The following is a 13,781-nucleotide window of genomic DNA, read 5'->3' as shown; positions in this document are numbered from 1 at the left end:
TCATAGGTCCCTTAAGAAAGAAGTGACTACGTGTTTGTTTGACCTCTGATTAAGCATTCTATGTACTTGGAACTTCTTTTATATCCAATATTGGTTTAGTTAGCTTCATTTAGGAAGAGAATGCAAAGTTCGTCTGATCTTCATCAACTTGACAAACTAGTCTTAATCCAGGTATATAAAGTTATCATATTTTACTAATTACAATGGCTTTGTAGTCAGTAAGGGAGGAGACAAAATCTAGACCATAGATAGAGGCTCAAAAACTAGCTTTCGATTAAAGTACACATCCCACTATATACCTGAATGAATATTTGTACATTCATGGGATTATAGGAATAGAGATCTGCTTACTTGTATACCTGGCACTAGCTGACTCATAATTCTTTGAAATTTATATTCCTTCTAGGTGTCTTATCTATAATTTTCTCATAGTCCTAATTGTCTCATTCACCCAAAATTGTATTCTTCATTCTTTAATCTTTCTCTTGCATAGCTTAAAACAAAATACTTTTTTCCCCTTATTTTCCCTTCAATTTGTTCTGAGCTTCAGCACTCCTGAAAGTATTTTTGATGGATTGTGACATAATTTTATATGCATCCATTGCTACTTGTCCTTCTCCCCTTTTCGGTGTTTATGCAACCACACCAACTTCTTCAAACATGATTTTTCCCTCCTTATTAGAATTATTTCTCTTTGTGTCTTCAGATTTCAATATTAAGAATTTCTCATCCCTTTGGGCTTACCTTTTTTATGGAATTTTTGGCCATGGTGTCATGATAATCCTTTCCCCCAACTTTGGAATCTGCTTTCACAAAATCATGTCAGATGATTTATTTCTTTCTTCAAATTTATCATAAAATTTAGGAGATAGAATTAGTTTCCAACACAAGTTCTGTTAGTGAGACTCAGGTCTAGTATAAAATATCATTTCTTTCTCTAGCATGCCAAGGATGGAGTTGTCATAAAAAACAAACCAAGAAATTATTAACAGCTCTGTTTTTGATAAAGGGATATAGAAGATATCTGGATAATGAAGTTCCCTAACACTACCTTTCCATACTTCTATATCAGGTTTGTAATCTGTTTCTCAAACTCATTTATTTTCTCTTTCTATTCATGTAATTTATAATGTGCTGTAGCATGAAAATTGCTTCTGTCTTTCATTCTATTGATCTTTACTAAATATTTTGCACCATTCTTCTCTTATGTGACTCATGGATTTTACCACATTAGTACACTTCATTAATATACTACTCTATTGATTCAATTTTATTTATCCTGATTTTGTTGAATAAAGTATAATTATATATGACCATATTCTATTCATTAGTTTCTTTAAATTCCTCTTTTTTTTTTTGTTAAAAATACTGAACTTTCATGTATAGACATTTAAGATCATGAATTTTAATATTATCTCCTTCCTTGGATTGTACTTTCAACTACTTCTCTGAAATACATTTGCAATAAACATGAGGCATTTAATTCTTATACATTTCATTCAGTCATAAAAAAAATCAAAGTTGGTAGAGACTTAACTTGCCCATTTTAGAAGAAACTGATGGACTTCTAAAATGTGATGCTCCAGAATTTGAACTTGAATCTTATGACTGACTAAAGCCAGTACTTTTCTCTATTCCAAGCTGCTTATTGAAGAAAATAATCTGAATACCTTGTTTGCTTTTCATATTTTTGCATTAAAGATGACTTGCATAATCAAATTTGACAGGAACCATGGAAAACACATACCTGCATTCCTTTCTCCCTTGTGCTTAGGATTGGAGCAGATAAGAGGACTTTAAAGGTAGCATCAGTGGCAGTAGCATTAAGAAACAAAACAGCATTTGTTGCTGCAGAGAAACAGAAAACCCAGTCATCTGTGCAGGGTGAAGCCATTTATCTATTTACAGTGAAGTTAATAAAGGATTAGTAAGAAGAAAGATTCATCCCTTAATTACTGCCACTGATCCATGTCATTAGGGAAAGTAGAAGATAAACACTGGTACTGAGAAGGCAGGAGAGGGGTCACTATAAAGTCAGGTTAGGAATTACTATGGCAATCTGTCTCAAGGATCCACAACAGACTAAAGAAGCAGTCAGGGAGAACCAGACTGGTGAAAGCAGCCCCTGTATTTAAATGACTACAATCAGCCCAAGGCAATGGTCCACAAACACTCCAACTCCCTGGAGAAGTACACCAGCCAAAGTATTTAATAGGCCAAAGAGACAAGCAGATAAAGAGGTGCTTTCATGTTGCCTTTTTTTGCAAAGGTTGCTAAGATACCTTACCTCCCTAGAAGATTGCTACCCAGCAATTTTTTTTTATTCTGAAGAATAAAAATGAAATCCTTTAGTTGTTTAAAAAAAATACATTTCTAACCTCCTTCCAAGTGAATTGGGAATTATTTTAGGATGAAAGAAAAAATGAACAACCAAATTAGAAATATTGATTAAATTCCCCATTTTTCTCCAAATCGTCTTACATAATGAGACAAACAGAGAATCACAAAATTTAGAGATGGTGGCACCTTAGTGGCCAAAATTTCCTCTAAAGCACACCTGAAAATGCTAAATACAGCATCCAATCTCTTTGATAAAGAGATCTAATTCAGTTTCAATTGATCAAGGATGGACAGAAGCAGCTACACCCAAAGAAAGAACACTGGGAAACGAATATAAACTGCTTGCATTTTTGTTTTTCTTCCCGGGTTATTCATACCTTCTGAATCCAATTCTCCCTGTGCAACAAGAGAACTGTTTGGTTCAGCACACATATATTGTAACCTATTTAACATATATAGAACTGCTGGCCATCTAGGGGAGGGGAAAAATCGGAACAGAAGTGAGTGCAGGGGATAATGTTATAAAAAATTACCATGGCATGGGTTCTGTCAATAAAAAAGTTATTTTAAAAAAAATACAGCATCCAATGAACTCATTGCCTCCAAAACAGACTATTCTTCTGACACTTTAAAACCTTTATTCTTTGGGTATTTTTTTTTATATTGCCCCTTGGGTAATTACAACTATCACTTCCAGGTGTGTACTTTGGAGTCAAAGAGAATAAATCTCATCCATCTTTAACTGATTTAACTGATTGCCTACATCCTCACCTTTCAATAGAAGACTATAAGGTAATACTGCTTTTTGTTTTTAAGTAGATATTAGTTATCAGATCAAGAAAATATCTTATTCCCAAGCTTTCTAGTGCTTATTTCTTAAGAAAAAAATGTATTTTATTTTTTTCAAAAACTTTTTCTAAAGAAAATATATAGCTTTCTGGTTTTGGTTATAAATATGGACAATCATTTTAATATTTTTTCCTAATATTGAATAAGTCCTGCATTTCTGATATAAATTCAAACTATATCTAAAGTATAATCTTTGTAATATGCTGATATATTAATTCCTTAACAATATTTCATTTTAAAATTTTGTATCCATATACAACAGGGACATTGGTCTGCAATAATCTCTTTTTGTTTGCTTAGTTTATTTTTTTCTCTCTTCTAAAAAAAATAGTTTTTTTTAATTTTTCAAAATACATACAAAGATAGCTTTCAATATTCACCCCTGCAAAACCTTGTGTTCCAATTTTTTTTCTCCCTCCCTCTCTAGATCTTCCCTCCCATAGACAGCAAGTAATCCAAAATAGGTTAAACATGTGGAAATTCTTCTAAACATATTTCCACATTTATTATTCTGTACAAGAAAAAATCAGATCAAAGGGGAAAAATCAGAAATAAAACAACAACAAAAATGAAAATGCTGTGTTGTGATCCACATTCTCCAACATTGCCTTGAATCGTCTCATTGTTTAAAAGAGCCAAGTTCAATATAGTTGAACATCACATAATCTTGTTGTTGCTGTACAATGTTCTCTTGGTTCTACTTACTTCATTTAGCACCAGTTCATGTATGTCTTTCCAGGCCTTTCTGAAATTAGCCTGATGATTATTTCTTATGGAACAATAATATTCCTTTACATTCATACACCATAATTTATTCAGTCTTTCTGAGTTTTTATGCTCCTAAATTTAAGCATCAAAACATTATCTTCAATACAGCTGTAAATTAATAGAATACCATCTTTTCCTATTTTTGACACTATGTTGCAATGGAATAATTTTTTTTATTTAGATATTTGAGAAATTAACTAATAAATCTTTGTGATCCTTTTTTAAAAATCTTTTTTATCCTATTGAGATTTTATTGCTGTTAAGTTGTATTTTTTAAAATAAAGTTACTTAAGCCTTGTTCTGTTCAAGCAAGCATTATATAAACAATATTTGTAAATATTTTTTCATTTGATCGAGGTTGTCAGTATTATTAGTATAAAATTTGGTGCAATAGATTCAAAATGATTTTTCATTGTTATCATTATTTTAAATGAAAATATAGATTTTTTTAAAAATTTATTTTTGACTTCCCTATTCTTTAGTATTTAAACATTTGGTCTTTAGTTAATTTTTAATATTTTATTTAAGAACTTATTTTTTTTAACAATTATTGCTTTTTAATAAGTAAAAGATACATTTAATACTTGTAGCTTTCTGAATGTGAAGTTTTTATAAAGTAATACGTGGTCAATTTTATAAATATTGCAGTATATGCTTGAAAAATATATATACTCCTTTTCCATTCAAAAATTGCCAAAATTCAATTATGTCTAATTCCATTTCTTCTCTATATTTTTATGTCTAGAATACTCTTGAAGTCTAAACTCATCTGTTACTTGTAAGAAGCTTTTCTTATTCTTAGTTCTTAATGATCTTTCCTAAGGTCAAGTGATAAAGCTTATACTTATTTATTTCTGTATTTTAAGCTCATGAGAATGTCATTTCCCTGAGATCAGTGACTATTCTTCCCTGTCTTTTTTCCTCATTGGAATTTAATTTTGTTTTCTTACATTGAAGTAGAAATTACCAGATGATCTACAATGGTGTGATTCACTCTTTCCTTCTCACAGTGTTACTTCACAATTTCCTGACTCAATGAAAGTGCCTTGCCACCTTTTGCTAAAGTTGCAAAAATTTCTAAATAAGGTTCTGTCAATCATAGCATCATTGATTAAATACTATAAAAGGCTTCAAGGGCCATCAAGTTCAACTCACTATTTTATTGATAAGAAAATTAAGGCACAGGAGAAGTTAAGAAGCTTACCCAAGAACACATACCTTTTAGGTTTATGATATGAGATTTGACTTAATGTTTTTCCTGAGTATAAATTCTATTACCTCTCCATTATACCCCGCTTCTCATTCTTGTCTTCTTCTTATAGTATGGAAGGTTTTCTATTAGAAGAGTAATAAGATTTAAAAGGTTTAATGGCATAGTATGTTGAGAGCTAGGCTTGAAGAAGATATAAGATAAAATACTGCCCCAGCTACTTACTAGCTATGTAGGTATGGACAATTCATTTAACATCTTCTAAGTCTTAATTATAATATGTTTTAAAATCACTACAATAATATTATTTACATCACAGGGTTTTATGTTGATCAATTGAGAGAACTTGTTCAGTGTTCTTTGTGAAACATAAAGCACTACATAAATGCTAACATTTTTATGTAGGTAGGGTACAATCAGGCTCTTAAGGGTTATGAAAAATAAGGGTATAGAAATGATTCAATAAAAAGTTGGAAATCTTTGAAAATTTTGGAGGTCTGCTGACATGAAAGTGGCATTTTAGAAAGATTATTTCAATGGTAATGTATAAAACACATTAAAGATGGAAGATCCTAGACTCTGAGAGACAATATAAGAGATCATTGTAGTAGTCTAGAAATGAGGTAATGGCACTCTGAACTAAGGTAGAAACATTGGTAATGAAGAGGAAAAAATGTTATAAAGGAAAAAGTAAAAGATATAAGTAACTGACTAGCCACGGATGGTGAAGAAAGAATATATCAAAATGATATCATTTTGAGAATGAGTGAATAGGAAAAAAAAGATTATTGTCATAAAGACAGGCAAGTTGGAAAAGAAGAAGTTATTGAAAATAGGTTAAATGAATGTCAAATTTGAGGTGACAGTAGGAAATAAAACAGAAAATAGAGGGAAAGCTGTATTTTGTCAATATAGCATATGGATATGACAGCAAGTATGTGCACTATTTACCTACAAAATACCATTCCTACTCCACTGTAAGAATGGATGCTTCCAAACCAAACAGTTATTTATTAACATCCACTATGGAAAGTTCTTTCCCTTTTCTCCCACTGTCTGTCTGGGTGCCAACCCAAAGCCAAAGTTTGATGTTCACCACAGACTTTTATGATTTACCTTGAAAGATGGGTGATGTTATACAAAGTTACTCTTTAAGAGCCATTTTTGTTCCATTTACATGAGTGAAAGGGGAAAAAAAAAGAGGTGGAATTATTCATCAACTTCCATTAATAGTCCACAAATTATTAACCACCATAAGTTCAGAAAAGCTCTCTTGGATTGCTGCACAAATGCTTATAGTGTACTTCCATGGCAATCTGGGGGACTGAGCTATTCTTTTAAAATTCTTTAAGTTCTTGCAGGAAAATCTCTTATATTTCCTAAGATCTCAAACCCTCCAAGACTTGACAAGCTAATAAAATGGGACTGAGTTGTCAGGTTTTTGAAGAAAAGTTTATTTTTTCCTGGGAGGTTTATTTTTCCACAATACATTGCAGTAGGTTTTATAATTTATCCCACTAAAAGTTTCACTATTTTCTATTTGAGAAATGTTAAGTGTTCTGCTAAATACAGTTTTCATGGCTTTGTTTTGAAATTCTTTCCTTTTTTTTTTTTTTTTTTTTTTTTTGGAAATTAAAAAAAAAAGTATGTCTAACGTTGCCCATTCAGTCTTGGCATTGGGATCACACTTTAAAAATTGTGTTTCAATTAATAGTGTTTTTCTCAACTTGATACATTTAAATTATTCCATTTATAGACACACACCATTAAAGAAGCTATTGCTACCCCTGGCAGAAAGAACTCCTGCTGGTAAACATTCTCTAATGAATTCAGTAGAGCAAGATGGCTTTATAATTGGATTAAGATTTAATCATCTGGGGGAAAAACATTTAACTTCATGGAAATTGGACAAATCCTTGGCTTGCATGAAAGGTTTCACCTACAAACGGCTTTGAAGAGGCTGGCTTAAGAAAAAATAACAATCTCCTGAACAATTAGTGATGTGAATGTTATAGAGATTGTTCTCTAAAGAATCTGTTGTGCTGGCAGATAGTTTACATCAAGTTGTAGCTATAAAAGCACTGAGCCAATTACATTTTGAAGCACACTTGATATTCCTCTTACATCAATATATGAGATTTAGTTCCAAGACAAAAGGCATTCAGTCTGATTTATAGCCTCTTCACAAAGTTTTCCAAAGCCTGTGAACACTTCAGGCCACTGAGACTTTCAAGGAAACTTAGCTAAGAGTTTTCTGAAAGGACAAGTTTTCCAGACCAGAAACTGAAACTAAACAACTCAGATCTAACCACTGAAAAAAAACAAAACAAAAATTGTTAAAAATGCTTTAGGCTACAAAGTTATGGCTACATATCTGGTTTTGAAGTGATTGCTAAGATGTAGCATACTTTTTGATGAAGGCTGGTGAATGATCCCATCTGTCCCTTGGCTCCTTTTTACCTATCTAATGGAAAAACTGAATGACCTTTAAAGAAAAGCTTAATATAACTCATCATCAATACTGTAAGGTAAATTACTGAAATCTTTGGTAAATATAAAAATTTGACATTGGGAAGAAAATAGATTGTTTGGTCTTCATTTATATTCTGCTCCAGAACCCTTATTAACTATGTAATACAACAGATAAATTATGTAATCTCTTTATGTCCCATTTTCTTCATTGCCAGAGGTAAGAGAGTTAGAATACAGGGCCTCTAAGTTCCTTCACCGCTTATACTAAGATTCTTGGGATGCTGGAATAAAAAAAAATAATCATTTTTTGGACAGTCTGTGGTAAAATATGTGGAAAAAGCCTCTCCCTTATTTGACAGAGACATAAACTGATTTGCCAACAGGTGGGCATCTGCTTTTCATTTTTCTTGCCCTTTCAAACAAAACTAAAAATAAGCAACACAACTGTACAAGTATCAGAAGAGCTGAATTTTATCCAGTTGCCAAGGCCTCACACTTGGTCCTACTGTAAAGGATACCTCAGAGCTTTCCTGTCCAGTCTAGGCTCAGAATTGAGAATGCCTAGTTTACACTGGTCTAAAATGACTTTCAAATCCCACTAAGAACCGTTTCTGGAAAAAAAAAAAATGATTCATTGCTTGAGCAACAGAATACATGTGATATTTTTAGAAAGTGAAATCCTAAAAGAATTATTTCAAACATTAACATAGCCTTAGTTCATTATCTTCACCTAAAAGCCTTTGCTAAGAAACTGCCATCTGGGTATTAACCACCACTAGGATGAGTTTGAACTCAATGACTTATGTGGATGTGAACATTTGTTTATCAAAGTTTTTAGAAACAGGTTGGGTCTCAGAGCAAAACTAAAGGGTATAATCGACAATTCTCCAACCAATTGAAGTTGTGCCAGTAGTCTAAACATATAACTTGGAGGAGTAGTTCATTCTGTGGTTTGACTTATCTAGATTGACTGTTTATTTTGACCATAAGTAATTATCCAATCAGGTACCTCTTCACTTTATGACCTTGTTCATAGTGAACAAGGTCAGAATTTAAGGTTAACCAATGATCTCTAGGTGAGATAGTGGTCTTCATATGTGCTGAGGGGGATATTTGTTAAGGAATGTCTAAGATACACTCTCAGTCACTTTGAAGACTTTAAATTTTATACTGAAATTGAATAGTTGGGATTTGTAGCTGAAAGTTGCACAAAACTTTCAAGATGGAACCAAAAAGCATTACTTTCTATACTTAGGGTAATTCAGGATTTAAAATATCAACAAATTTTGAAAGAGGATCATAGAAATAAAAGTATCAAGTTATACTAATTGATCTTAAACAGAATAAACAAATAAGCAAAACTATTAAAATGCGGGACATTTTTTGTTTTGGGAAATTTATTTTGAAAGTTGGATTAACCACTTTTACTTGGGAAGAGTCCTTTTGTTTCCAGGGACTTCAGAACTAATGGCTCTAAAAATTCTGAATAATCCTAAATCTCTGCAGTTTGCTTACTGTGTAGAGTTCTAGATTTGGAGTCAGTAAAACTTTATTTCACATCTTGCCTCAGGCACTTGCTAGCTTTAAAGTCTTCAGCAAGTCATTTAATTTCTTTTGGACTTAGTTTTCTCATATGTAAAATTAGCATATTTTATCCAATGGTTTCTATTTAGTTCTAAGGTTTTATACATTTCTGCATCTATGATGTTACTTGGAAGAGATAGAGTTTTGTCTTATGGAAATATATTTTACATAATATAAACCAAAGGTTTCAAACTTATTACCTGCAGGGCACATGAGTTTAGCAAAACACTGAAAGAGGCCTGAGCAAGATTAATATATAATTGGTTAATACTTAACAAAATAAATAATGTACAGTATAAAAGAATCATAGGAACTTTGGAAGAAAATAGTGACACATGGCTACTAAGAAATAATTGATGGAGAATAGAAATCCATATATTTGGTCCAAAAGTCAAATTAGTTAAAAGCTGTAAGTCAATGTTTTAAAATATTTATAGTTGTATAATTAAAATAATTTTATTTTAGCCTAAAATCGACGGCAATACATGTTTGATATTTATTTCTAAGTTTTAGTAGCTACTCTAAGCATAATTTAAAAAGTTCTTGAAATAATAAAATAATTTTAGAAAGAATGTTAAGTACTCTGTTGTCATTATGTTGTATTGGAGTAAAAACTCCAATTTACCAAATGTAGCGAAAATTGTTTCCTTTAGTATATATAAAACTCCTGAGATTATCCCTGGCAGAAAGCCATAGAAAGGATAAGAGGAGGATGGTGTTCCCTACAATAACTTTGACTTCTATAGATATCACCTGTGATATAGAACAGGAACTAGACTTATTCTGCTTCTTTGGAATTCCAAATTTGGAATTTGGATTGTCTGAATTCCAGAGTGATCTACCAATTTAGAATGTATTCTTGAACTGAAATTCATCACAAAAATATAGACTTGTCCTTATTATACTTCCATCATAAAAACATTTCCACTGGAAATGTGGGAATAGTTAGCTAATTTTTTTTTTTTAACTTGTCACTTCTCTCAAGAGTGTATGAAGTTCAAAACCAGAGCAAAGAGAAATGCTATTTTCCATTCAAATGAAAAATTTAAATTATCACTGTAGAAATTTGCTTCCCAGGATTCTATTTGGAGGCTTATAAAATAAACTCAAAGTTTGAATGATGAACTCATGATGACAATGTAGTAAGACAATGAGTGTAAACAAATAAATCTCTTTCATGTTTCTTCTCCTCCTCCATACCAAACCACTATAATGCCCTGTATAATTCCTAATCATTGCTAATCTGGCAAAGCAAATACATTTCCAATATCTTCCAGGTCATAATTCCCTAATGTGTCCATGATTATATGTAATACCAATATGCTATACTGGGTTCCATTTTTATATTTCTAAATTGGGCCATTTATATTTTTACAAAGATGTGCATTTACTATGAACAGAAGAGGGTTGGGAAAGAACAAGTGTTAGTATAGTGACTGCTAAATACATCTTACAAATATTATCTTATTTATTCCATACATAAACTTATCAGGTGCCATTATTATACCCACTTTACATTTGGGGGAAAAAAGTAAACAGAGGTAAAATGACTTCTCATCATAAGCATTTAAGGCTAGTTTTACTAGTACTAGTGTACTGACTCCAGTTCCAGTACACTATCCACTGTAATCCAAATAGCCTAGGATTCTTTTGCTAATGGTACCAAGGAATCTACTGAGGAAAGACATGATTGGCTTCCCTGATACTTATCTTTGTTTTCTGTTAGAATAGGAGTCTTTATTTGATAACTTGCATAGTGTGAGACTGGATTAAACCCCAAATTTAGTTCCATTCTATTTCAATCTCAAAACATTAACTGGGTGAGAACAACCTCCCATCAAACAATTGATCTTTCAAATCACTATCTCTTAGATTCAAGTATAAAAAAATCAGTTGAAAGCCATTTAAAAAGGTGAAATACCGGCACATTAGAAGTACATCCCATAGAGTCTACCTGCTAAGACAAAGCCAGGAACTATATGAGCACAATTACAAAGCACTTTTCATGCAAATAAAGTTAAATCTAAATAACTGGAAGAATATCATGTACTCATGATATAGTGGCATAGTAATACAATTCTAATATACAAATGACACCACCACCCAAATTAATCTACTTATTTAGTGTCATAACAATCAAACTGCCAAGAAATTACTTTACAGAGGTGGAAAAAAAATAATAATAAAATTCAACTAGGGGAACAAAAGGTCAAGAATTTCAAGGAAATTAATGAAAAGGCCACTGAAAGTGGCCTCACTGTACCAGACCTAAAACTATCTTATAAAGTACCAGTCATCAAAACTATTTAGTACTAGCTAAGAAATAGAGTAGTTGATTGGTAGAGGTTTATAAGACAAAATCGTCAATAACTCTAGTAATCTAGTGTAGGATAAACCCAAAGACTACAACTTCTGGGTTAAGAACTCACTACTTGACAAAAGTTGCTGGGAAAATTGGAAAATAATATCAGGAACCAGGCATTGACCACACCCTAATACCTTATACCAAGATAAGATCAAAGTGAGTTCATGATTTTGACATAAACTATAAATAAATTAGGAGAAGAAGGGATAGTTTTCCTCTCAGATCTGTGGAGAAGGAAGGAATTTATGGCCAAAGAAGAACTAGAAAACATTATGAAATGCAAAATGGATAATTTTGCTTATGTTAAATGAAAGATTTTATACAACAAAACAAAAGCAGATAAGATTAGAAAGAAAGCAGAAAACTTGAAAAAATTTACATCCAAGGATTTTGATAAAGCCCTAATTTCTGGAACATATAGAACATTGACTCAAATTTATAAGACGACAGGCAATTCTCTTATTGATAAATGGTCAAAGAATATGAATAGACAATTTTTCAGATGAAGAAATTAAAACCATTTCTAGTTATATGAAAAAAGCTCTAAATCACTATTGTTCAGAAAAATGCAAATTACGACAATTCTGAGGTACTGCTACACACCTCTCAGATTTAGCTAAGATGAGAGAAAAAAGATAATGATGAATGTTGGAGGGGATGTAGGAAAATTGCAACACAAATACATTGTTGGTGGAATTAAGAATTAGTCCAACCATTCTGGAGAGCAATATGGAACTATGGCAACAGGGTTATAAAACTGTGCATACTCTGATCAATAGTGTCTCTACTGGGTCTATATTCCAAATAACTCATAAAAAAGGAAAAAGGACCCACATGCCCAAATATATTTATAGCAGCCCTTTTTGTAGTGGCAAGAAACTGGAAATTAAATGGATACATTCTCAGTTGGAGAATGATTGAATAAATTATGCTATATGAATGTTATGAAATATTTTTGTTCTATAAGAAATGATCAGCAGGATGATTTTAGAAAGGCCTGGAGAGACTTACATGATGCTAAGTGAAGTGAGTAGAATGAAGAGAAAATTGTATATAGCAACAAGATTATGCAATGATCAATTATGATAGGCATGGTTCTTTTTGAAGGTGAGGTGATCTAGGTCAGTTCCAATGGACTTGTTATGAATAGAGCCATCTGTATGCAGAGAGAGGTCTGTGGAGACTACATGCATATCACAATATAGTCTTTTTACCTTTTTTGCTGTTGTTTGCTTTTTTTGTTTGTTTTTTTTTTCCTCATTTTTTTCCTTTTCTGATTTTTCTTGTGCAGCATAATGGTTGTAGAAATATGTGTGGAAGAATTACACATGTTTAACATATATTGCATTGCTTGCCATCTAGGGGAGAGAGACAAGGAAGGAAGGGAGGAAAAAAATCTGGAGCACAAGGTTTTTCAAGGGTGAATGCTGAAAACTACCTATGCATGCATTTTGAAAGTTAAATGCTAAAATAAAAGTGATCAGCAGGAAGATTTCAGAAAAGCCTAGAGAGATTTATATAAACTGATGGTAAGTGAAGTGAATAGAACAAACAAATAAACAAACAAAAAAACATTGTACACAGCAACAAGATTATGTGATGATCAATGCTGATGGACATGGCTCTTTTCAACAACAAAATGCCTCAGGACTATTTCCACAAATTTGTGATGGAGAGAACTATTTAGAGAGAAGACTGTGGGGATTGAATATGGATCACAACATAGCATTTTCACCTTTTTTGTTGTTGTTTGCTTGCTTTTTGTTTTCTTTCTCATGTTTTCTCTATTTGACAGGATTTTTCTTGTGCAGCATGATAAATGTGGAAATACGTATAGAAGAACCGAACATGTTTAATGTATATTGGATTACATGCTATCTAGGGGAGGAGATGGGGGAAGGGAGGGAGAAAATTTTGGAATACCATGGTTTTGCAAGAGTCAGTGTTGAAAACTGTCTTTGCTACATTTTGAAAATAAAAAACTATGAAAAAAGTACATCCTAGAGTCTACCTGTCAGATATTTGAAGAAGGGAGGAGTTTATCATCATTATGAAATACAAGAAGAATAATTTTTATCACATTAAATTAAAAAGGTTACACCCAGAGAAAACTAATGCAGCCACGATTAGAAAGGAAGCAGAAAGATGAGAAATAATTTTTATAGCCAGTGTTTCTGATAAAGGCCTCATTTC

Source organism: Antechinus flavipes, chromosome 1 (assembly GCF_016432865.1).
Source record: "Antechinus flavipes isolate AdamAnt ecotype Samford, QLD, Australia chromosome 1, AdamAnt_v2, whole genome shotgun sequence".
NCBI lineage: Eukaryota > Metazoa > Chordata > Mammalia > Dasyuromorphia > Dasyuridae > Antechinus > Antechinus flavipes.
Note: the sequence above shows the minus strand (reverse complement) of the source record.